The sequence below is a fragment of the Prionailurus viverrinus genome, chromosome B2, assembly GCF_022837055.1.
Source record: "Prionailurus viverrinus isolate Anna chromosome B2, UM_Priviv_1.0, whole genome shotgun sequence".
In the NCBI taxonomy this organism is placed as follows: domain Eukaryota; kingdom Metazoa; phylum Chordata; class Mammalia; order Carnivora; family Felidae; genus Prionailurus; species Prionailurus viverrinus.
The window spans coordinates 7835208-7862112 of NC_062565.1; the positions used below are offsets into that span (position 1 = coordinate 7835208).

Sequence of the window (26905 nt, forward strand, 5' to 3'; positions counted from 1 at the left end):
ACGTAATGCCCATCTTTGTCTTTTATTATAGCCTTTGCTTTAAAATTTAATGTTTTTTTAAATTTATTTTTGAGAGATAGAGAGAGACAGAGCATGAGTGGGGGAGGGGCAGAGAGAGAGAGAGAGACATGGAATTGTGTCTGATGCAGGCTCCAGGCTCTGAGCTGTCAGCACAGAGCTTGATGTGGGGCTCAAACCAGTGAACTGCGAGATCATGATCTGAGCCAAAGTCAGATGTCTGACTGAGCCACCCAGGCACCCCTACAGCTTTTGCTTTAAAGTGTATTTTGTCTGATATAAATTCAGCTACCCCAGCCATCTTTTGGTTTCCATTTGCATGAAACATCTTTTTCCATCCCTTCACTTTTAGCCTGTGTGTGTGTCCTTCCACCTCTTGTAAATAACATATAGATGAGGCTTGTATTTTTTATCTATTCAGCCACTCTATGCCTTTTGATTGGAGAATTTAGTCCTTTTACACTTAAACTCATTATTGATAATTATTTTAATAATTTAGTTTAATAATTAATTTAATAATTTAATAATAATAATTAAAATAATTATTGATAGTTACTTTATGGCTATTTTGTGGAGCTACTCTGTTCCTTTTTTCTTCTCTTGCTTTCTTCCCCTGTGGTTTGATGGCTTTCTGTACTGTTGTGCTTAGGTTCTTCTCTCATTATCATTTTTGTTTAGAGAGAGGGAGTACAAGTGGGAGAGAGGAAAAGAGGGAGAGAGAAAGAGAAAGAGAGAGAGAAAGAATCCTAAGCAGGTTCCATTCTCAGTATGGAGCCTGATGTGGGGCTCAATCCCATGACCCTGGAATCATGACCTGAGCTGATATCAAGAGTCAGACACTCAACTGACTGAATCACCCAGGCACCCCTTTCTCTTTATCTTGGTTTTGTTTTTTTTAAACATAGTTTGCACAGATCTTTTTTTTAAATTTTTATTTATTTTTGAGAGATAGAGACAGAGAGAGACAGAGCATGAGCAGGGGAGGGGCAGAGAGAGAGAGGGAGACACGGAATCTGAAGCAGGCTCCATCCAGACTCTGAACTGTCATCACAGAGCCCGACATGGGGCTCAAACTCATGAAATGCGAAATCACGACCTCAGCTGAAGTCTGCCACTTAACTGACTGAGCCACCCAGGTGCCCCTATCTTTTGCGCATCTATTATAGGTTATGAATTTGTGGTTACCATGAGGCTCACGTACATGTGTGTGTATATGTGTGTGTGTGTGTGTGTGTGTGTGTGTGTGTATGCCAATATACACACAGATCAGTCTATTTTAAGTTGATATCAAGTTAAATTTGAATGCATTTTAAAGCTCTGCATTTTTACCCTCTCCATCCCATGTTCTGTTTTTGATTTCACATTTTACATCTTTTTAAATTTGTGTATCCTTCAGCTAATTACTATAGTTAACATTTTTACTACTTTGTCCTTTAAATTTCATAGTAACATCATAATTAACCTCCTTTCCTTTAAATATAGATATTTGCCTTTACCAATGAGATTTTTACTTTCATATTTTTTCTTATTACCAACCAGTGCCCTTTCTTTTCTGCTTAAAGAAGTTCTAACATTTCTTGTAAGGCTGGTTTAGTGATGATGAACCCTTTTTAGCTTTTGCCTGTCTGGAAAACTCTGTGTCTGCCCTTCAATTCTGAATGATAACTTTGCCAGGTAAAGTTCTCTTGGTTGGAAGTTTTTTTCCTTTCAGTACTTTAATTTATCATGCCATTCCCTTCTGGCCTGTAAAGTTTCTGCTGAAAAATCTAATGACAGTCTTACAGGGGTTCCCTTGTGTGTAGTAAGTTGTTTTTCTCTTGCTGCCTTTAAGGTTTTTTCTTTATCTTCGGACATTTTAATTGTAATATGTCTTGGTGTAGGTCTTTTTGGATTCATGTTATTTGGAACTCTCTAGGATTACTGAATCTGAATGTCTGTTTCCTTCTCCAGGTTAGGGAAGTTTTCAGCCATTATTTCTTCAAATGAGTTTTCTGCCCCATTCTCTCTTCTCCTTCTGGGACTCCTATAATGCAAATATTACCCTACTCGATGTTGTCCTGAAGGTCCTTTAAGGTATCTGAACTTTTTAATTTTTTTTGTTGTTGTCCTTTTTGTTGCTCTATTTCGGTGAATTCCACTTCCCTGTCTTCCAGATCATTGATTGTTTCTTCTGCTTCTTCTAGTCTGCTGTTGAACCCCTCTAGTGTATATTTCAGTTCAGTTATTGTATTCTTCAGCTCTGTGACTTATCCTTGGTACTTTAATATATTTCCTAACTCTTTGTTGAAGTTCTCTCTGTGTCCGTCCATTCTTTTCCCCAATTCAGTGAGCATCTTTATGACCATTACTTTGTATTCTATATCATGTAGATTAATTTATCTGTTTCATCGAGATTTTGGTTTTTGTTTGTTTTTAGAAAGAGAGCACCAGCAGTAGAGGGAGAGAGAGAATCTTGAGCAGGCTCCACACCCATCATGGAGCTTTATCTCATGATCCTGAGATCATGACCTGAGCCAAAATCAGGAGTTGGACGCTTAGCTGACTGAGCAACCCAGACACTCCACATCCAAGGTATTTTTTCCTGGGGTTTTATCTTATTCTTTCATTTGGCAGGTATTGCTTTGTTCCTTCATTTTGCTTGACTCTCTGTGTTTATTTGTATGTGTTAGGCAAAACGGCCATCTTTCCCAGTCCTGAAGGGGTGGCCCTGTATAGATGATGAACCTTATCATTTAACCTTGCCCAAATTCTTGATTGTCTCTCCAATCATCTGTCCAATTGTTCACATGTGTGGGGCCCAGAAACACAATCCTCCATGGCCACCAGACCCTCACAATCAGGAGGCATCCCCTGTGTGGGCTGCATATGCCTGCTGGCTCCGGGAAGGTGGCATGCTTGCCCACTGAGAACCTGGGAAGCAGTTCAGTGGAGGGGAACTTACCCACTACCTGTGATGGGTCCACAAGCAGGTGCTAGTAAATTAGAGTGAGCACGCAAAAATGGCTCCCTCCAGCATGGACACTAGCAAGGTAAAGGGAAACTGTAACAATGGTGCCTGCCAACATGGGTCCTAGCAAGGTAGAGAGAGACTGTAAAAATAGTGCCTGTCAGCTATCCAACCCTGAAGAGTTTCCCAACAGGCTTTTGCTCCTCTGGCAGATGCCAAATGAATCTCCTTCGCATATGGTCTGGGCTCTTTTCAAACTGCTGCTTTTGCACTGGGTCCTGGGACAAATGAGTCTGCATATGAGTTAAGAGTGGGCACATTATTTGCTATAGCCCTGTGGTTCTCCTGGATATAATAAGTCCCATTGTTTTTCAAAGCCAGACTTGGGGGTTTGCCTCTCTAGTGCATGTCCCAAGGGTTGGGTGTGCTTGACGTGGGGCACGAAGAACTCTTCAAGGGGGAGTTCCATATTTGTAAGGCCCCTCTGTCGGTGGGTTGCTGCAGTAGGGGTTCGGGTTTTTGGTAAAAGTGCATCTCTGTCTTTTTTACTGGTCTCGATGTGGCCCTTTTATCCTTCATTGTGGAGTAGCCATTCAGCTAGTTCTCAGGTTCTTTCCAGAAGGAAATGTTCTATATGTGGCTGTAGATGTTTCATGTCCATGGGAAGAAGTGAGTTCAGGAGCTTCCTATGCTGCCATCTTGAACTGCATCCTCAACATAGGAATCTTGGAGGGACACAAACTCACAGTCCATAACAGCCATCTAGTCCTGTGCTGTCCTGTTGGTAGACAGCCATTAGCCACATGTGACAACTGAGCACTTGTCCAAGTTGAGGTGTGATGTGAGTACAAAATCCACACCAAATTTCACAGATTTGGTAAGAAAATAAAGAAAAACAACTATGGAAAAGATGTCATGAATAATTTTTACATTGTTACATATTAAAACAATACTTTGAATATATATGGTTAAATTAAAAATCATTACAATTCATTTTGCTAATTTCTTTTTAATTTTTTTAATGTTTATTTATTTTGAGAGAGAGACACAGAGAGTGAGAGCACACGAGTGGGGGAGGGGCACGCTCTTGCTTTTGTTTAATGTAGCCACTAGCAAATTTGAAATTACTTCTAAGGGGGTGCCTGGGTGGCTCAGTCAGTTAAATGTCTCACTTCGGCTCAGGTCATGATCTCATGGTTCATGAGTTCGAGCCCCACATCGGGCTTTGTGCTTGACAGCTCAGAGCCTGGAGCCTGCTTCGGCATCTGTGTCTCCCTCTCTCTCTGCTCCTTCCCTGCTCGTGCTGTCTCTCTCTCAAAAATAAATAATATAAAATACATAAATAAATAAACCTTAAAAATTTTTTAAAAATAAATAAAATCACTTCTGAGGCTCATACTTACGAATTGCATTATGTTTCTGTTGGACAGAAGTGGTCTACCCTGGTGGTTCTCAAATGAGAGTGATTTTGGCAGGGTACCTGGGTGGCTCAGTTGGTTAAGTGTCTGACTCTTGATTTTGGCTCAGGTCATGGTCTCATGGTTTGTGGGATCAAGTCCCATGTAGGGCTCAGTGTGGAGCCTGCTTGGGATTCTCTCTCTCCTTCTGCCCCTCCCCTGCGCATGCGCGCATGCTCTCTCTCTCTCAAAAGGAATAGGTGAACGTTAAAAAAAAATATTCGCTCCAAAAAAATGCTGGCAATTTAAAAAAAAATGGGAGTGATTTTGGCCCCCAAGGGACATTGGCAATGTCTGGAGGCATTTTTGTTTGTTACACTGGCATCACTGACATCTGCTTGGTAGAGGCCTGGGATGCTGCTGAACATCTTCTCACTCATAGGATGGCCTCCACTCCATTACAAAGAATTACCCATCCAAAATGTCTAGCACCATGGTTGACAAACCCTGATCTAAAAAATCAATTAAACAAGTATAAAAGGAGCTTAAAGTGAACAAGTGACAAATCTATATCTATATGATGGCATATATATGATATAGTAATCTACAAGCAGTAAGCTGCCATTTGTAATATAAAGGGCCTGAGGCCAGAAGCATCTTGACTACAGAGAACACACAGATGGTTCCCAGAGGGAAGGTTGTTGGGGGGGATGGGTGAAACAGGGGAAAGGGATGAGGAGAACACTTATCTGGGGGCGCCTGGGTGGCTCAGTGGGTTAAGTATCTGACTCTCGGTTTTGACTCAGGTTACGATCTCACAGCCTGTGAGTTCGAGTCCCGCATCAGGCTCTGCGCCGGCAGTGTGGAATCTGCCTGGGGTACTGCCTCTCTCCCTCTCTCTCTTCCCCTCCGCCACTCATGCTGTCTCTCTCTCAAAATAAATAAGATAAACTTAAAAAAAACAAAATGAAAATTTAAGTAAAACATATAAATAAATAAATAAATAAATAAATAAATAAATAAATAAGTAAGTAAGTAAGTAAATAAAAATAAAATAAGGGGGCTGAGGTCAATAGCATCCTGGTTGTCTTATGTTACCAGCATGCTAATGAGGGAGGAATGAAAGGTGCTCTCAGGGCCCATAAGAGATGGTTGGAAGTTTACGGCATATACTCGCGGGTATGAATATTCCCAACAAATCTTCACAACAGATCTCATTAGGTCCCACGTTGAAGACCACGTTACTTATAATTCAGGTGAGTTGGAACCTTCTATAATACGGATTTCAGATTTCAAAATGAGCGAAGTCATCAGGTAAGTGGTTCATCCTGGTGGAGTTTATTCCTGCCCGAATGTGCCATGTGTTTTAGAGAGGTTAAGAAATGGGCTGAAATCAGTCCCAACCCTGTAACGTTCTGGATCTGCCTTTCTTCTGAACGTGTTCCTGATTTCAACTGGTTTACTTGCCACGCGTGTTGTCTTCCTCCAATGCAGTAACGAGTGCTGATTATTTCAGCCTTCTGCTTATTTGGATTTTCAGCAAAGAGGTGTAACCAGACTTGGATAGGATGCACGACATATTTGCAGCTGCAAGATCAAACGGGTTTGGGTCTGTGGCTAAATATCTGGATCCCCTGCTTCTCTGTTTCCATCTTTCCGCAAGAGAGAAGCCCAGTGCTGTCACTGCGGTTCTTCCCAAATAACTGCTGGAAAATAGGTTTCCTTCCTTAGTCCCCAGAGGTGCACATATACTCTGCTCCTTCCCCGTTCCACATGTCTCATCTGAAGACTGTACTGAGATCCTCTAGATCAACAGGCCCTGCTCACCTTAACCTCTCCTGCTGGCAGCACAACTGTTGCCCTGAGATTTAGATGAATAAGTTTTTCTCGTTCGCGCATTAGCATTTCTACTTCCAGACCACCTTGGGTCATTTCCTGGGCAGAAAGTGGTGTTTGCTTAAATTCACAATCTTCAGAAATTGGGCAAAAAGAAGGCTGCACTTGGAAGCGAGAGTAAATTGGTTAGTGATTAGGTGAAATAAAATTATCTTGTTATAGAAACCACTTAAGGAAGACTGGTATTGGTCTGTAAATCCTGTGCTGTGCCATTAAACCGCAAGAAGAAGAAAAAGGAAACCACATTACTTTACATAACTTTCGTACCTCATATAACCTCCCAGGCCCTCCCTCTTTAGCCAGCTTCATGATCTTGCCTTCAAAGTACAATAATTTTCTGGGGTAAACCGTGTCTAGGGAAAGTTCCTATACTTTGGATAAAAATAAACATAACCAGTTTATATTCCAGGTGAGGTATGAAAATGTTGACCAGCAGGAAGAATCCCAGATTGAGTTGGAATGTGTCCCAAATGCTCCACTTCTCCTCTGGGCACATGGCGGAATGGCATTTTCTCCCTCTTTCGAATACAGAGAGAGCCCTGTGAAGATGGCGAATGATCTACGATGAACATCGCTTCCGGTCAGCTTTGAGAGGAAGCGATCACGGCAGCGCAGATCAGCACGGATCCCTGAGTGACTTGCACAACGAGGGTCCTCCCGAAGACTCAACGTTGGGTATGTAGCCTGAGATGTTAAGTCACAGAGGTTTGGGTGTTTCTGCTGCTACGACATTCCCTAGCCCATTCTGACTGGTAAACACATCGCGTGGTATTTAGTCTCTTGCTTTTACCTTCTGTGTACCTTTTCTAGGTATCGCTTAATTCTTCCCAACCTAACACAGGAGAGAGAATTTCATAAGCACACGTGATAATAAGAATTGCAAAGATGGGGCGCCTGGGTGGCGCAGTCGGTTAAGCGTCCGACTTCAGCCAGGTCACGATCTCGCGGTCCGGGAGTTCGAGCCCCGCATCAGGCTCTGGGCTGATGGCTCGGAGCCTGGAGCCTGTTTCCGATTCTGTGTCTCCCTCTCTCTCTGCCCCTCCCCCGTTCATACTCTGTCTCTCTCTCTCCCCAAAATAAATAAACCTTGAAAGAATTGCAAAGAGAAAAATACATGTAAGGCAAGAGAGTAGTATCAGGGAAGAAGAGAGTGATCATCTGACGATAGCCATTTCTGCTGCCACAGTGTGTGTGTGTGTGTGTGTGTGTGTGTGTGTGTGCGCGCGCGCGTGTGTATGGAGTGTTTGGTTTTTACAGCACCGCTGCTCCATGTTGAATAATGGTGATTTGCTCCACTTTTTAATCATGCCAATTCAACAGCGTTACCACAGAATAATCTTTTTTTTTTTTAAACCACAGAATAATTTTTAATGACCGATTTTTCCAGGCCCCGATTTTGGCGGCAGCCAGCATTCCATTATTTTTGATGTTTGCGGTCCTTAGTTGCGTCCATTAGAATGGAGACTACCAGCTTGGAGAACACCTGCAGTGTCTGAGACCCTGCATCCAACTTTTCCATGTGCTGTTTTCAATTCTCCCGCTGTGTACTAACCACAAGTATGTGAGTACGAAGACTGAATACTAATCAAAAGGGAAAATGGGGCTGGTTGTGGGAATGTCTTAGCAGGAAATTCCTCTAGCCACCAGGGCATGTGTTGAACACATGACTATCGCTGGCAATGGCGAACGCTCTACACCAGCTGACTATCAATAACTTGGGAGTTCAGTTACTTTTCTGTTTCCACTTGGTTGGCAGTTTTATCCAAGTGAAATGTGTACATAATTTTCAAAACTCAAACCATTCTAAAAAGCCTCTGATGAAAAAGCACAGTCCTCCGCTTGGCCCCTCCTGACATCCCTCGGGTATCCACTTGAGCATCTACTCACTGTCTTGTCCCCGTGTTCCTAAATGACCTGCTTCCACTGTATGGCTTGATTTTCCAGACTTAGGTAGATGTAGTGATTCCCCGTTACAGAACACGAAAACTTTGTGCATTAACGGCTTCCCGTAGACACACGCGCACATACGCACAATATCAATTAGTTTTTACCGTGCAACCAAGCACTTTGAAACATATTGGCTTAAAGCACCCATGTATGTACTTACAATGCCAAGGATCAGCAGTTGAACCAGGCTGGGCTGGGCTGGGCTGGGCAATCCTTCTGGACTTGGCTGAGCTCATTCATACAGCTGTGGCCCGTTACTGGGCTGGCTGGGGGCCGGCCGGCGTGAGTGGCCTCAGCTGGGGTCGCTCTCCCGCATTCCACTGGGGCCTCTTATCCCCTGGCAGGCTGTGTCGGGCTCGCTCACACAGAGGACGGTCAGAGCTCCCAGGCGCAGGTGCCCACGAAGCTTCTTGAGGACCAGGCTCAGAAATGGTAGTCCCCACTGCATTCCGACAGAAGGCCAGCTGGGTTTGAGGGCAGGAAAAATAAACTCCACCTCTTGACGGAGATGCTATGCCTCACGCTGTGAAGGACACAGGGAGAAGACAATTGCGGTCACTCTCACAATCTAGCGCGACAAATGGCATATACACACATCTGCGCCCCTCACCACTGTTCTCTTTGCACAGCCATGAGCATATCAGGCATCATCAACTGGGATTAAATCGGTGTTCAGTATTTGCCCTATTGTCACGCTGGACGTGTCACTAGATCTCATACCCAACTAGGATTACATTTTCTTTTACATGTACGGATTTCTGCTCTGATCCTCAGAGTAAATAATTGTCTTGTTTTGAGTTGTTTGCTCAGTCTTCCAAGGTGCTTACCACTAATTCAGCTCTAAGAAAACTCTCTTCAGTAAGTATGCATCTCCCAAGGGCAAGCAAAACAGATGAACTGTCGGATGCCTCTCCCTCCACCACCCCCTTGGAGTCATCCCTTCTGAGCTCTCTGTCCTTCTATGCCAATCTGGACTGGGTGTTCTTTGGGCCTGCAACATAGTAATCATTCCGACCTTCCCTTGGCTACTTTTTTATTTAGAATGCCCTGTTTCTTGGCTAAGAATGTCTTCTTTCTTGGAGGAACATCACGTCTAGTAGATACCTGAAAAACAAGTGCATGGGAGGCAACTTTTTGAGACTTTGAATGGCTGAAGAAGCTCTCCTACTTGGATGGAAATTCCATGGGGAAACTGCTTTCTTCAGAAATGTTCAGGTGCTTTTAAGCCTCTGGGATCTGATGCCCGATCCTTGGTCCCTCATCAGGTTTTCTTCTTGAGAAGTTTCCAGAGGAATCATCTGTATTACTGGACTTCTGAAAAAATACAATGATGTATCTCATTGGGGGTCTTCTGTTCCTGCTGTAGGCTTGTAGACGCTGGGTCCAATAAATTTTCCACCTTATTCTGGGACACCTGTTGGGTATCCTTTACAGAGACACTTATTTTCTTACTTATCTCTTATTTTTAAAACTGTTTTATGAAGGCTTTTCTTTCTTTTCTTTTTTCCTTTCTCCTTGTTCTTTTTACTTAGCTGCTTGGTCAATAAGTTTGCCTTTATCTGAACAATCTTCCCAGAAAATTGTGGTTTGGCTGGCTCCTGAGCTCTGAGGAAGCGTGCCCGCTGAGGTTCATGATCTCTCTTCGGAGCCAGAGGTACTTTGGAAGACTTGTACCTCTTCTTTGGAACTTCTTTCTTAGGCTTCTTCTCATGGACTCTCCCATCATAGGGATTCTCTCATACAGTAGTATTGAGCTGTCTTGTGCACATCCTCCACCGTGTCTGGAGTCTATGCTGCTCTTTACGTAGCAACAGAATTGTTTCCTTAAGAATCTTTGTTCCTTCTAATAGGGGACACATGTCATCTGCAATGACTGGACCCATGGTGTGCCTTCAACATACTTCTGCACTGAATTCCCTGCTTTCTGAATCACAAGCAGGGAATCCTGCAGTACTGTGAGGGCCTCCAAAACTATTTCCGGGAGCAGTTCTGGTGAGGCCTGCATTCCAGCAGCAGGTGAAAGTGCCAGGTTGACCATCAATGCCTTCCTCGTTGTTTTGCCTTTAATGTTAGATATTTCCTTCACATATCCGTTATTCCTTGGATGTTCTAAAAAGCTAACGGCAGCCCAGAGAATATGGGTGGGATTTGCAACTGATGGAATTCACTGATCTGGTATTGGGAGCCCCCCCTTAGTATCTGCATTAGTTTTCTATTGCAGCGTAGGAAGCCCCCAGTGATTCGGCTCCTTAAAGCAACACATTTGGGGTGCCCGGGTGATGCAGTCGGTTAAATGTCCGACTCTTTTTTAATGTTTATTTATTTATTTATTTATTTTTGAGAGAGAGAAAGAGAGAGGATGAATGGGGAGGGGCAGAGAGAGAAGGAGACACAGGATCAGAAGCAGGCTCCGTGCTGTCAGCGCAGAGTCTGGCTTGGGGCTCAAACTCATAAACCATGAGATCATGACCTGAGCCTAAGTCAGATGCTTAACCGACTGAGCCTCCCAGGTGCCCCTAAGCCTCCAACTCTTGATTTTGGCTCAGGTCGTGATCTCAGTTTGTGGGCTCAAGCCCCACATTGGGCTCTGCGCTGATCACGTGGCATCTGCCTGGGATTCTCTCTCTCCTTCTCTGTCCCTCCCCTGCTTGTGCTCTCTTTCTCTCTCTCTCAAAATAAATAAACTTAAAAAAAATTTTTTTAAAGCCACCTATTTTAATTACCTTACAGTTCTGGAGGTCAGAAGTTTGACACAGTCTCGCTGGGCTAAAACTAGAAGGTGTCGGGAGGACTGCATTCCTTTCTGGAGCCTCTCGGGAAGAATCCTTTTCCCAGCTCTAGAAGCCATTCATATTCTTTGGGTTTGGGTCCCTTCCTCCATCTTCAAAGCCATCAACGGTGGGTCCATGCCTTTCACGTCACATCACTCTGACCCCTTCTGCCTCCCTCTTTTACTTTTAAGAACCTGGTGATTACGCTGGCTCCCCCTAGGTCACCCAGGACACCTCGTATGTCAAAGGCGGCTGATTAGCCACCTTAATTCTTCTTTGCCATGTAATTAACACACTCACTGGCTTCGGGGACTAGGACGCGGACACTATTCTGCTCGCCCTAGTTGCCACGGTATCTGTAGACACTTTCTCCTGGGAAGATTAGCTTATTCAAAAGGAAGCCTCCTTTCTCCTGCCAGTGCATGTGCCCGGCTGCCCGCAATCCAGGAGCAGGAGCACAGTGGTGCTGGTGATGCCAGTGTTTGGTCTGCACATGCCCCCTCGGTCTCCTGGGGTGCCAGCTGTGCCCAGTGGTCCCCAGTCCAGGAGCTTCTTGCTCAACCTCTTTTGAGAATGAACCTCCTGTCTTACACGAGGTAGGGAAGGGACACTCTAGGGGATCTAGGTGGATCTACCCCTTAAACAGACTTTTCACCTCTCCTCCCGGTTCCAGTCCTGCCCACGCCCATTCCGAGGCGGCCAGTGCCATATTGCTGAGCCTCTCCAGACGTCTGTGGCCCCATCAATCCTGGAGTTCGACTTCACCCCTCCTGGCGCTCACCCTCCAGCTTTCGCTTGCCCTGGTCAGTCAGTCATTACATATCCTGCTCTCTGGCTTTCAAAATATCGCATTTCCTCTTTTGTTCGCGTAGTCCTTTATTTATGTTTGCCTTTTCTTTCTGTTACTGTCATCTTAGTGGGAGTTTGAGAGGGATTGGACGTATAGTCATTTTTTTTTTTCCATCTGCCACATTTAACTACAAGTCCCTATGGTTTGTTTTTTAGGAGCATTAAGTAATTGTGAAAGCAATTATATTCTTTGTGTTCTGCATCACAGTCCGTTTCTATTAGTTTTCATTAAACACTAGTGACAAGAGTTCAGAAATTTTTGTATTCCTTGTGAAGGAAAAAAAAAAAAAAGAAAACAATGGAGTGAAGGTGGCAATTATTACCAAGTGGCAATCTCAAAATAGGAATGTCAAAACTGCCTTCTTCGCCTGGACCGGAATTGGTCCTCAATGGGGCATTTGTACGAATTTGCACGATGCCTTAAACGTACTCCAAGAATCGTGCAGGTGCAAACCCTCGTCCCCGAATCTGAGCACAGGCCTGTGCCTGTTGAGTTGGTGCTGAATAAATACCGGGTGTTTTTCTGAGGTGAAGCTCGAGAAGCAAGCTCATTGCTCATTCTCAGCGTCTAAAACGAAAGGTGAAAGCAGCTCCATTCTAATCAATTTCAGCGAAGGTAACATATTGAATTCCCTGGGATGATCAAAGGGAACTTTGATATCTGATGTGCCCGGGATCCCATAGTAGTAGATCAGACAGATTATGCAGCCGCGACGTGGATTTGATCACCTCCTTGTTATCTTACACTAATTCCACAGTATCTCTCCTCCTCCCCGCAAAGCATGCCATTTCATTAATCGTTGCACTCTTGCCTGATGACTTCCGTCCCAGGAACGAAAAGCCCGGCCAAATACAATACTGACAGTGCAGGGGGATGGGGTGGGGACATCCCCCCAGCTGCAGGTAGAGTGGTGGCGACAATTCAGTTTCTTTCTCTTGGCTCTATGGTTCTTTTCACGAGTACTCGCTGTTTCTTTCAGTGCCTGCCGTTTGTTCCATGTGAATAACTGTCCGAGGGGTTGGGAGCTAGTGCTGGGTGACCAGGGGCCTGCAGGCATCCAGTGGTTTGCTCAGACCAGTGGCCAACACGGCGACTTGGCAGGCTCCAGATGAGTCGTTGGCCTCTCTCAGGAGACTTCTCCCAGCCCTGGGTAATGTCTCCACTGTGTTGGGCTTTGTTGACGCCTAAAAGCAGCAGCTGTACCCTGCATCGCAGCGACACAGAAACTTGGTTGTGTTAGCAAGGTCTACTTCTGCTCTGAAATGCTACTAATTAGCCATTAACACATGACATCTTCAAACACACACCTCAGTGCAAAGAACAGCCAGTTCAACCCATGCATAAAAAGCTGACAACAAAAGTGCAAAAGAATCAGTGGTTATGATACATTCTGTTCCTACAGGGTAAAAAAAAAAAAAAAAATCATCAGTTGATAAATTGTATATAGTGGTACTTTGTTATGCCATATTTATGATTCCAACCATGGGGGCCTCATCTGGAATGCCTGGTGGCTGGGAAAACAGAAGGGGAGGAAAAAATATTTCTTTTTAATCTGTCCTGCAAAGACATGAAAGGAATGGAAGAGATACTTATTAAAACCTCAACCAGCTTTGTGACCTTGGGCACAATCTTCCTTCTCTCAAGACCTCAATTTTCCTCATTTACAAATGAGGGGATTGGATTATTTATATATTGAACTAAGAGGTTTCTTTCAGTGTTAAAAACCTGAGATTCTGAGACGGACCACTTTTCCTGAAGCGCTGGGGCAGAGAGCCTGGGAAGAAGCGTATCTCCCGTTCCATAGGATTTCTTGCAGCTGACTCCATTTCAAAATGACAAACGTTTTGAAAGCCAACCTTCTCTTTTGTGGGTGGTAGATGAGAGTTCGGTGTTTGGTTACCCGTGACCTTATGGCAAAGAGGAATGTTCCATTCCACTTCCCCCCCACCCCGGTTTTCCATGGCACGACCAATATTCCTGTTGGACAGGGAATTAGGGGCTGATAAAATGGTACTGACGAGAACTGGCTTAGGAGCCTCGAGGGGGGAGTTTAGAGCCTAATCCTGTTATTAATGAAGCAGGTGGGTGGTTTAGGGTAAATCACTTTCCTTTCTGGACCTCAGTTTCTCTACCGGAACATAACGCCCATGTCTCTACACTGTTGGAAAGAGTTTCTGTGAGCAGAGTTGGCTCTGTGGAATAATGCCAGGCTGGAATTTTTTTTTCTTCCTTCTTTTTTTAAATATTTATTTATTTATTTATTTATTTATTTATTTATTTATTTAGTTTTTTTCTTTAAAACTCCTGGGAATAGCTTAAATAAGGAGAGGTATTATGATCAAAAACTTATTTTTTAAATTTATTTTAAGAGAGAGAGAGAGAGAAAGAAGCAGTGGGGGAAGGTCAGACAGAGGAGACAAGATCCGAAATGGGCTCCACCCTGTCAGCACAGAGCCTGCCGGGGGCGGGGGGGGGGGGGGGGGCCTCGAACTCCCGAACCACAAGATCATCACCTGAGCTGAAGTCGGACGCTCAAACCACTGAGCCACCCAGGCGCCCCACTAAAAACTTATATTGGTATGTTAATTGCCATAAACAAAATTATTAGTTCTGTAGTTGAGGAATGAAGGGACCATGTGATCAAAATCTCCATCTCCTATGTTTTGAAGTCTCCTCCTGATAGTCTAAAAGGCCAGTACACATTACATTCTGGCTTCCTGAGTACCTTCTGGTTTTCTTCTTGCTCACACTTCAGTTCTCTGGTACTCCCTGCCCTTCCAGAGTATTAGAACTGCACTGGGGGCACATTCTCTGCTCTCACCAAGGAGAAGGGAAGATGCCCTTTAGCACACGATTTTTGATCTTCTTCCTCTCCCTTGTAATGGTTTGTATATTATTATTATCTGGGCGGAGCATCAATTTGGGTCTTGCTCAAGGGTTCTTTGTAATTCTCTAGCCTCTGCTCTTTCCTATGACTATATTCAATTGGGATTAGGTTTGGCTGTGAATAATGAAGCCCTAAATCATGAAGACCTACACAACACGCAGAAGCCTTCCTTCTCTTTCATGTGTGAGAAGTCTGGAGGCAGGGGGCACGCGGCTGGCTCAATCGGTTAAGTGTCTGACTCTTGGCTTCATCTCAGCTCATGATCTGACGGTTTCGTGGGTTCAAGCCCCGCATCGGGCTCGGCACGGACACTGTAGAGCCTGCTTGGGATTCTCTGTCTCCCTCTTTCTCTGCCCCTCCTGCACGTGTGCTGTCTCTGTCTCTCTCAAAATAAATAGATAAACTTAAAAAAAAATCTGGAGGTAGGTAGTCTGGAAGTGCATCTTCAGAAAGTCATCATAGACTCAGGCTCTTTGTATCTCATTCCACGGTCATTTTTAGCATAGGGATTCCACCTCAGCATCTAAGATAGTTGCTTAAGCTTCACGCATTACCTTGGCATCCCCCTTGGCTGGAAGGAGAAAGGGTCCAAAAGGGCGAAACTTCTGACCTCAAAAGCCATTTGGGTTTCCATCTCCTTGACCAGAACTTAGTCACATGGCCGTACCTAGACGCAAGGAAGCCTGGGAGATGTAATCTCCATTCCAGGCGGTCATGGAGGAGGCGGGCTCTGCCCTGTTCACATAGCCTGAAGAATTCTTTCACGATCGAATATTCGTGAGCTATTTCTCTAGAAAGGCTACAAGATTAAATAGGAAATTCTATCAGAAGGGACAATCCAAAGAAGTGATGAGATGGACAAAACACAGCCTCACGCTGTATTAGACTGCATCAATAATGCCTTCACATGCCCACACAGAACATATTAACCTATCAGAGTGATGCCAGGTGGCTGGTGGTGGTGAGTTCACTAGAAAAGTTTTCATGGATAAATTTTATCCAAAATCAGAAAGATGGGAAAGATATAATTTGGAAGGACAATGAGGCAGACTACTTCAGAAATGAGCAGAGATGCTTTTTGGCAAAACGCTAGGTGGAAGGTGTTCTCCTGGGTGCCCCTCAATTCTAACCTCTACACATACTTTCCCTCCCTCTCAATATTGTTCCCCTCCCACGAGCATGTCCTCTCTCACACATACGCACACACGCACACGCACAGACGCACACACACTAATGTTTCCATGAACCATAATTTGAGGAAAAACCAACTCTGCTAAACTAACTCTTACCTACCTACGTCATAAATTGCTACCCCATCCCAGGAGTCAGTATTGCTTCACTTCTAGCCGACAAATGCCTTAGAGACTATTTCATACAGAACCCTCGGAGGATGAAAAACAATACCTTTCTGCCCTCAAAGAGATCATACTCTCTGGTAGACAGAGAGCCACGCACATACCTTCCAAGAAAAACACAGGAGATGACCTTTTTTCTTCGTAAAGTATTGTGAGGGTTTTAGGGAAGCAGAGTTCAATCCCAGCTGCAGAGAAGGATGGTGAGAAACGGGAAAAACTTTGTAGGGACAATTAGATGGGATAGAAGGAGGACATGCCATGTCGAAAGAGCAGCCTGAGAAGGGCGTCGAGGTGGATGAAGCAAGGAGTCCACGTGATGGAACGAAAGGTAGCAGCGAGAGCATGATGAGATGCATTTGAGACCTTGTCTGGAAGGGACCTGAAAGCTTAACAGTGAACGAAACAGGCAATACAAGAAAGTCAGATGAGAAAGGGCCCTGATCGAGACTATTCTATAAGAAATGTCATCTGGAGGCAGCATATGGGCTGGAGGTTGGAGAGACAGGATCCAGGCAGACAAACTTGGAGACAGAAGACTTGAACAAAGTTAGTGGAAATTAAGACAGAATGTGAATTTATCACTGATGGCGGGTGCCTAGGTGGCTCAGTCGGTTAAGCGTCCAACTCTTGGTTTCAGCTCAGGTCATGATCTCACAGTTTGTGGGTTTGAGCCCCGCATCAGGCTCTGCATTGGCAATGTGGAGAATGCTTGGGATTTCTCTCTCCCTCTCTCTGCCCCTCCCTGGCTTACTTCCTCTCTCTCAAATTATATATATATATATATATATATATATATATATATATATATATACACACACACACACACACACACACACACACACACACATATATATTTTTAAAAATGTATCACTGATGGTGAAATTTCAAATGAAAATTAGGTGGAATACTTGGGGAATGGAGCCTTTCTAGGTACTTCCCAGGTAACATTATGTTAGGCCCCACACTTCCCAATGGATGTGTGCCCCAGAGCCGGAGCTCAGGGAGGCAGAGGGAGGGGAAGGCAGAGGAAACTTAGTAAACCAGAATGTAGGAAAATAGTACTGGAGACTTGCAGAGACAAGGGGGCTCTGGAGACCACCTATAACACAGCTCACATTTTTTTAACAGACTAAAAACTAATGTTTTGCGACGCTAACAGTGACACCAAAAGAGATGTGGGACTTGCCCCCTGCCCCAGTATTAGGGTCTTTGCAGGGGAAGTAAATACTAACTATCCCAAATCCCCATAGGGAAAGTCATATGAATGACAAACTGGGAGAAATATTGGCAATACATATCACAGAGAAATGGCTAATCTCTGTAAGAGAAGGCACCCAGATAACAGGAAGGAAAAGATTAATCACCCCAATAGAAAATGGGCGGGGAACCTGAAGATGCACTTTCTGCACAGAAACACTACCAATGGTCCCGAAGCACCTGGAAAGATGGTCAGCCTTACTCAAAATCAGAAAGATGCACATTAAAACCGCACTGAGCACCCCTTCTCACCTCCCAATCACAAAGTTGGACAACATGACTGTGAAGCTGTGGGGAGAAATGGACAATCCTGTTCTGCTGATGAAGCCACAATAGGAAACCGCTCGCCGCTCACAGGGAGGGTGGTACGCTGAGAGCCACCAAAATTACTGATGCGTTTATCCTTGACCCGGCAATCCTACTTGTGGGTCTTTGCTCTACAAGGAACCTGCATACGCATAACAAGGAGACACATGCGTGCACACAGGGGTTATTAACTGCAGCACTACGTGTAACAGTAAAAAACCAAAAACAATTTAACTGCCAGCATAAGGAACTGGTTCCATAAACAATGGAAGAGTTACACAGTGGAATTCTATGCAGCTATAAAAAGAAGGAGAAAGGTTCTTTATGTCTCAATACAGAATAAGCTCCAGAGTATCTTGTCAAGGAGGAAAAAGCATTACATAGACCAAGTGCAAAGTATGTTATCTTTTGTGTTAGAAAGGAGGAAAACAAGATATATATTTAGGATATACATTTGCATTCGTCCTTGCAAAAAAAAAATATTGGAAAGATAAATAAGAAACTAATAAAAAAAAGTTTACCTCTAACGGGAGATGTAATGGAATATATGAGAATGGGGATCAAAGCAAGACAGCCTAGTATAAACCTTTTTATTTCATTTTAATTTTTGTAACCATGAAAACACATTAAAAATTAAAAATTGTTTTTTATTAAAAATGTCAACTGCAACAAATATTTAAATCTTTTTAATGTTACTTATTTTTTGAAAGAGACTGAGTGCGAGCAGGGGAGGGGCAGAGCGAGAGGGAGACACAGAATCCGAAGCAGGTTCCAGGCTCTGAGCTGTCAGCACAGAGCCCAACGTGGGGCTTGAACTCACAAACTGCTTATGAAAAATGAAAAGCAAGCACCATAGCGAGCCAGCTATGAAGAGGGCTGGACCAATAGGCTAGGCAGACCCGACCACGTGGGGGTTGTAGACCACGCTGAGAAAAGTTTTTTCTATCCCAAGAGCAATGAGAGGTTTTTTTGTTTGTTTTTGTTTTGTTTTGTTTTTTTAAGCAGGCAGGGAGGAGGAGGTCCAGGGAAGTTCGTAACTTGTTCAAGGGAATATCTGTAGTCACTTAAGATTTAGAGGAAAGGTATGGCATGGCCACTACATTTGTTCTTTATTTTTTTTTCTTTCATTTGTTCTTAGAACTGTCAAGTCCCACCCATCTCACAAACTCTCCTGTAAAATCACAGCCAAGGCTTGCTAACAACATTCCACGTATTTCAATTATGACCCATCAGTTGCTATTTGCTAAAAACATTACACAAATTGCACAAAGGATAAAGTTGTTATAGTCTAATTTACATTGGAACTTATCTCCGTTTCTAGGCAACATCATCGCACTGGATAACGATGGCTCCGACCCTCAGAATCTTTCACAATCTGGTAAGTGGAATGAACGAAGAAACCAATTTCTGTGTGTTCAGGCCGGTATCTCAAACTATTAGATCCAGCCTGGGAATAAAACCCATTTTTAATGCACCATTTGATAAGAACACTTAACCTCAGTATGTGTTGTAATTAGAGAGATAATTAGAACTTCAGGAGAACGTCTGAAGACGAGGAATCCATTTGAAATTCACCTAGAATGAAAATCGCATTATCTAACACCAATCCAAGTTATTTTTCCTTCCACCTTTACCTTGCCTCCCCCCACCCTCACTCCAAAGATTTTGCAGCCTAAGGAGTGCGAGAAGATAAGAATTTTATAGGTAGTGCATATTACAGACGGCTAATGGATTCAGTTGAAAACTGCTCTACAGTTATTTGAAAGGAAAAAAAAAAACACCTTAATTTTGAAAATGAGCTTCAGAGGGCGAGCATGAAGACGAACTGTGAGTCATGTGTGCAGACAGAAAAAAACTGCTCTTGCACGAATCCACTCATAAAATGTTAATATATGCATAAGAAAATTGTGTTCCTTAATCTCTGAAGAAACACTTATCACTAAGAACCCTTTAATTCCTTTCCTGTGCTTGATTTATTAGCTTATGAAATTATGTTAATAACCTTCATGTTAATGGTTTGGGGGCTCAAATGACCTGATTTTAATAATGAAGTAATTTATGCAATAAATGTAATCAGCATCTATGAATCTCACTTAACAGAACATATTGGTGATTAGCCAATGCTAAAACAAGTGACTGTCAGCATGGGGCAATGCATGTGCTTCTGTAGAGAAAATAGATCTCGCTGATGGGCGCAGAGGTGGGGGCGACTGGGGGCACGTGATCTGAGCTGCCGCTCTTGGCCGCAAAAGCTTTGCCAGAGACTGAATTTGAAATTAATTTACGAGCTGTAAAATGAGTCTGATACTTCAGAGTGAATCTACATGTGAGGTGTATCCATGACAAGGAAACCGTCTGTCTTTCTTGGAGCGGAGTGATTTCCTGGAAGGAAATTGGGCAGTACAGAAACGGGCTGAAGGAACAGACAGACAGCTTCCGGAGGGGAGAGAGGAGCACCAGGCGGGGAGACACCCATCCGAGGAGGAGGTGGATGGAAGCCTAGGAAGAATGAAGGGTTTCCAGTCCTTCCATCGTGAAATCCACATCCTAGGATAACGTGGGTGCTAGTGTTACTCAACTTTGTCTTTTCAGAGTATTAGGCTGAGTTACCCTGTTCGCTTTGCTTTGTTTGTTTGTTTGTTTGTTTGTTTTCACTTGCTTTCCATTTCCTATAGGTCTAAAGCTTAGGAACAACTAATTGCCACTCTTATCTACTCATCTGAGTGAAGACACACTTTAATCTTGCTAGATGGATGAGACTTTCTCCTGTCTTCAGAGATCCCCAAGGAAATGAGTTTCCATTTCTTTCCCTTATTATTTAAACATTGGGTCAAGAATGCTGTCTCCTCCCTCCCAACCAAAACCTACTAAATCATCTTCTGACTTCCTATAATGAAAGACAGGTGTGGTCCTTGCCCCTCCTACTGACTCTGCAAAACCCTAGCCCAGGTTGAGGAGAGCGGGTCCTTGCACAAAAGCTGTGTTTCCAGCAGGGACCAGATGCCACAGTGGAGTCCCCTGATCCTTGACCTTCACCTTCGACAATGATGTTCCACAAGACATCACTTTTAGAAGTCCAGAAACACTTCTGGAGTATGAGATAGAATGTTATGCCTCCCTCTAAGGAAGTTTTACATCAAACATCCTTTTGGCACAATGTTAAATGAAAAAAAAGCAAAATGTTAAAATAGTTAAACTCTAAGGTATGATCCAGTGAAAACATTAGCTTTGAAATCAGAGTCTGTGGATTCCTAACTTGGCTTCTGCCTCTGACTACTTGCGGAACTGGTTGAGGTCCTTGACTCTTTAAAAGAAATTTGTATTCGTTCCTGTTTTCCCTATATTTTAATGAATGGGCGTTAATTTAATGATAAAATCATGAAACGCGTACTTTTGGAAACTATAGACTGAACACACCTTGCAAAAATTTGAAATCTTTAGAATTTTAATTCCTCACCCCCTGCGGTCTGTTGGCATGGTACCGGCCAGAGCAGAAGCCAGAGGCAACCTCGTGTCTCACATGAAACAAAGTTCTACTCTTTCTTGGGATTTACATAGAGTTGATCATAATCTTACTACACCGTAAAGCATGAAATAAAATGCCTTTGGGAGGCTTTCTGTGCAATCCGCCATAAGGGCTGCTCTGTGTAATCCCATAACTTAAAAAACGACAAGGGGTAATAATGGTTTGCACTCTGCGGCATCTAAAAGTCTCCAATCCCTTGGGGCACCTGGGTGGCTCAGGTCACGATCTCATGGTCCGTGAGTCCGAGCCCCGTGTCGGGCTCCGTGCTGACAGCTCGGAGCCTGGAGCCTGTTTCAGATTCTGTGTCTCCCTCTCTCTCTGCCTCTCACCCATTCATGCTCTTTCTCTGTCTCAAAATAAATAAACGTTAAAAAAAATTAAAAAAAAAAATAAATAAAAGTCTCAAATCCCTACATGCAGGCCGTCAAGCTTGGTGCTGTGTTGGTGCTGAAGGAACGGTCAACACCACTGTCTCATGAATCCCCACTGCTGGAAAGCATCTGCAAATGTTGTTGCATTTCACAAACAGAGATATCTGCGGGGAGGTCTTGTACCGGCCGTGCCCATGTCTCTAGGTACATAATCTGGATTCTTAGCCCACCGTAAGAATCACGGCACGGCCGTATTTTCCTCTCCCACGATTCTCGGCAAACATGGGTTTAACCTGTGACCTCACAAGTAAATAACTTAAAAAAATTGCAACTGCACTGTCCCCTCCCAGCAGAGGTAACGTCTGAAGTTATGTAAGCCATTTCTCCTCATGCAAGATTGCGAGGAGTTCTTATCACATAGCCAGAAACTATTGTAAAAAGAGATAAAACCATACCTTTCCCTCATATCGATGTAGAAAGTAGAGATCTAAGCTAAGCTCTCCTTGGACCCTAAGTGACGGCATCCAAGATGCACAGCCGTTGCCGTTCTTGTGGGATTCCATGGCTTTTAATATTTTTTTCCAAGCTCTTACTTCTGTGATCACTTTAGGTGCCCTCCCCCCTCACCAGTTAGGGCTTTCAGAATCACCAGGGCATTTTCTTCCATTTTTGCGGCGAACGTGGTACCTTGCAAAGCGGGAAGGAGAAAGGGAGGGGTGTTAACAGCAGTTGGGTTGGAGGCGGCCATTCCCGGGCTTCTTCTTTTATCCCTTTACTGGGTCCCTGATTCTGCACAACGCTCCACTTTACTGGGGTTAGAGGAGGGGACGGTGAATCTCTTCCTCTTTGCTTCAACCTCCTCTCCAGTCTGCCCACCTGCACTCTCTACCCTTCAAGAACACCGGCTAGGTCACAACCATGTGGACAGGCTGTGTAAATCATTCTTTGGGTGGCAGAAACAGATGCTACTTCTAACCCCGTGGTGCGGGCACATCCATCACGTCAAGAGACACAGTGCTTCCCTTTGCTCTGAGTGTGGCGACCAGCTCGTTCTTCTCCTCTCTGGGCAGCTTGCTCTTGGTACACAGGAGCCGCTCACACCTTCCGACTTCGGGGTTCAAAACACGTTTCTTCCGCGCTCTTTGTTAAAGCATTTCTTTTTTTATCACTCCCCGCTGCTGGGTAAATTAAACCAGCCATTATGTCGCAGAGAAGAAAATGAATGAAAAAAATAAAAACCAGTTCCTTAAATTTTATTTCCATTTTTTTTTCTCGCAAGGAACATATCATACTCGATCCGTGTTGGACCAGGGAGACAACACAGTCTCTTCTCAACGCATGCTTTTCTTCCCCACCCTCCCCACACCTTACTGCAATCTTTTTGGCAGTGTGAAGACTGACTTGGTTTGTATTGAAACTCATTTTACGAAATGAATGGGTAACAGAGGGGAGACTTCCTCCTGCTAACACAACTATTCCCCCGGTAAATGAGTATATCTTCCCACCAATGGCCAGAAATAGATTATTTTAAAAATTCCGGTATCTTCATATAATGGGACCACCACAGTATGGTGGTTGTTGAGTGTGGATTCTGGAGTCAGAATAAGTCAGATATGAATCCTGCCTCTCTTGTTAAGAAGTGTGTGACCTCAGACAGTGACCTAGCCTTGCTGGTCTCATCTTTAAAATGGGGATAATAAGAATAGCGCCACCTTTGATTGTAGGGAAGACTAATTGAATTTGAACATATAAAGCACCTAGAATGGTGTTTGGCATTGAGAACAAATGCTCAATTGCTGTTATCTGTTGTTCACGGGATATAAACAGTCCATGAAAAATCCCATTGATAAAAGGCCCTCCACCCACTGCAACTCCAGGAGGATTCTGGGAATCTCCAGGTAGGATCATGAATGAAGAAAATGTCTTGCATCTTATTTCTTCTCCAAACGTTTTCCCCCTTTCTACTCAAAAATTCTTTTGATTCGGCGTACTCTTGTGCCGATAAAGATAACAGTTCAAGGAAGTATATCCTTTAAATATGATAACTAGCGTCAGCTAGATAAGCGTTGGACTCACAATGTTTAGAACTCTTAATAACTTGGGTTTAAGCCCTCTGAAATCGAAACAATCCAAGTGGTGGCTGTGTCAGCTTCTCAGCAGAAGCAAAAAATCATCAGAGGCCAGAGGAAGTTAAGACATTTGCCTTTCTCCTGCAAGGATTTCTCATCTTACGTATAAAATACAGATTACTGGTCAAAGCATCACGCTTTAGGGAAATTAAGATCTGGCTTGTGGAAGGAATGAAAAAGTATTCATCTGAGGAGTTCTGCAATGCTCCACGGGGGTGGGGGAAGGGCACTGCTTCTCTTACGTCCACCCCATCAAGATTACCCTCCAATCTGACATTTCTTAATCTGAGTTTATTTTCCAGGCCATTACGTTGAGTTCTCAATGTTTCACCCCCTTTAAAATTCTCAGTTAAAATAGCATATTGACACTAATCATTCCTTTTCCTTAGTTCCTTATTTTTTTTTCTTCTCTCCCACTATTTTTGTTGATTTCTTTCTTTAATGCTTTTTCCATCACTATTTTTGAGTAGACTCGGACATTTCTTTGCGTCAACCCAAGCCGATCAAACTTAATAAATGAAGTTTGAGTCTCCCAAAGGAGACAAACAGAGAAACAGGCAGGCCTGTATCCTGGATTGTGGAAACCAAAGGAATAGCAACGTGGAAGCAGATATTGATCTTTACAGTATTTTTCCTGAAAAACCACAAACTAGGCTACCAACCAAGAAGATAATAGCACACATGCAAAGCAGATCTCCTAAGCACATCGTGCCACCAACTTCCCTTTCATTTGCCATCGCTGTCGTAGAGCTGAACCATGAAGATCTTTCTCTCACCAGTGAACGTGCTCTTTCTGGTTATAAACAGAGAGAGCTTCTCTTGACCTCATTTTTAGGCAAATCAGATCTCCCAGAATCCTGAAACCTCTAGGTGAACTGGGGTTTAAGTTCAGAAGAAAGAAAAATACGAAGAAGAAAAGGTAAATTCCAGGAATTTTGTGGCCCCGTTATCTGAAACAGAAGTTCAGTTAGTTCAAGTGAATGTACTTAAGTCTTAATATCGCCACTTAATAGTTCCATGTCCGGGATCTCAAGTTGAGGGTGTATGCACACATTTGTTTAATTAGTATGTCTGGGTGCGTGTAAAACTGGGGCCACTTATCCAAGAACAGACTTTTGGGGTTTTCTTTAAAAATGCTCTCAGCTCTCTCGCAACTTTCCCTCATTTGTATTGTCTGGTGTCAGGGGAGCCTGGACTATTTAACATCCACCTGCAGGTGACCGTTCCTAAAAGGCCATGTGAAAGCATTTCCATGGCTCTCCAAAAGAGAAGAGATGCTTTCTTCTGCTATGTATCCCGGTGTTCGATCATCATTTTTTAGGCATTCAAAAGCTCCCTTTCCACATAGAACCCTTCCTAAGTATTGCTGTCATGTGTTAAGTCGTTTTGTGCTTGGGCTGATGAGATGCATATGAAGGATCTGGCTAGAAATATCTTTGCAAGGTTTTCCTCTGTTTTTGTTTTAAATCCAGAATGCATTTGCTTTTTCTGAAAAATAGAATTCTTTGGGTGGTTAGGTTTCTAGGTCAGTCCTCTGAAAATTTATTTAAACTTCAAGGCAGCTGAATTGGAGTGTTAAAGTCGTTCCCAATTGTTTCTTTGGGAAAAACAATGAACTGGTCCTAATGAATTTTGAAAGCAGGCTGAGAACTCTGCTCTAAATACAGCTCCAGTCTCCAGAGTTGAATTTCCCTTACATCTCTCTCCTCCTTTTCCACTCAAGGACAGATGAGTTTTCTCCTCCCTTTCCCATTTTAACTCTTTCCCAGGGAGTTAGAGTGGATTTCTCCTTCCCGCTCATGTCTCTTCACATAACAACAGGACCCTCAGAGGGTACTGCCTAGCGGCAGGAACAGTGAATCCAATTGTGAACAATGACAGCGGGGTCAAGAGACAATCTTCCCACAGCCCATTCCTAAAAAGGGAATATCTGATGTCAGCCATGTAGTCCTTAGGGACCATTGGTAATAAAGGATAGCAGTGGCAAAACTATGAAGACAGTAAAAAGATCAGTGGTTGGCAGAGGTTTGGGAGGGACGGATGAAAAGACAGAGCAGAGAGGATTTGTTGAGCCGTAAAAATACCCTGTATGATATCGTAATGGTGGATACATGTCATTAAACATTTGTCCAAATTCACAGGATGTACAACACCAAGAATGAACCCTAATGTAAACTATGGATTTTGGGTGATCATAAGGTGTCACGGAAGATTCATCAGTTGTAACAAATGTGCCACCCGGATGATGATTATGGGGAAGACTGCATGTGCGGGGGCAGGGGGTATACGGGAAATCTCTGCACCTTTTTCTCAACTTTTCAGTGAACCTTAAACTGCTTTGCAAAAAAACATCATCTTAATTGTTTTAAGGACAAGAAGGGGGAGAGGGAAGAAATACTGAAAGTGGAGCAGTTCTGGAAAAAAAAAATATAGTCGCTCACATTGTAGAATAACTATAACCTTGCAGGGTAGATATGATTTCACCTCCATTTCACAAAGAAGGTGACTGAAATAATGAGAGGGTAAATGACTTAAACAAGGTCCCTTGGTTCACAAGCGACAGAGCTTAGGATTCTAAATTCTGTTCATGTCAATCAACAGTATCAGCTCAGTCTTTAATGTACAATTGTCAACAAGTATACTTCAATAAAACATGCAATTGCCTTAAAAGCACGAGGTCAGAAATGCGGTACAAACTTCTTTTCACTGTTAATAATCAACTTGCCTTTGTACATTTAAGAAAAACAAAGTGACTGAAACAAGTGGTTTTGCTTTTTTTTTTTTTTTAAAGCATGCTCTATTTTAAAGATTATTCTTCTACTTTAGCCATTTGAATGTTAAGGTCCTGAAAATTTGAAAAGCATACCTAATATTATATAAAATAAAAGTTTATTATAGGAATCAAGGAAGGGCTGAGCATTAGGACTTTTATCAACACAATTTATTCTATTAATAACTTAGGGGGAAAATACAGGATTATACTATTACATGATAAGAGAAATTGATATAATTCAGTAGGCATTTTTGGTAAAATCTCTAGGTAAAATGAAAATGGAAGAAGATTCCTAAAGAAGATAGAGTATTTATTAGAAAGTAACAAATAATGAATTATTAAAGAAATTCTTGTTAAAACCAGAAACAAGAAAGAGCTGCCCAATATTACTGCTATAAAAAGTGTTTTGGAGGCAGCTAGAATTAATGGGAGCATGGCCAGAAAAAGGAGGGAGTTACACAAAACTGGGGACCAA

General features: G+C 43.2%; 1 protein-coding gene across 1 annotated transcript in view; it reads right to left on the minus strand.

Annotated features, from left to right (window-relative positions):
* LOC125165885 (uncharacterized) overlaps window positions 1–8722 on the minus strand; it is an 821026-nt gene extending 812304 nt beyond the window's left edge. Inside the window, exon 1 of the mRNA XM_047859334.1 lies at window positions 8366–8722. The gene's annotated coding sequence lies outside the window, so the exon portion shown is untranslated. The remainder of the gene's footprint in view (window positions 1–8365) is intronic.
* Window positions 8723–26905: the final 18183 nt, after the last annotated feature.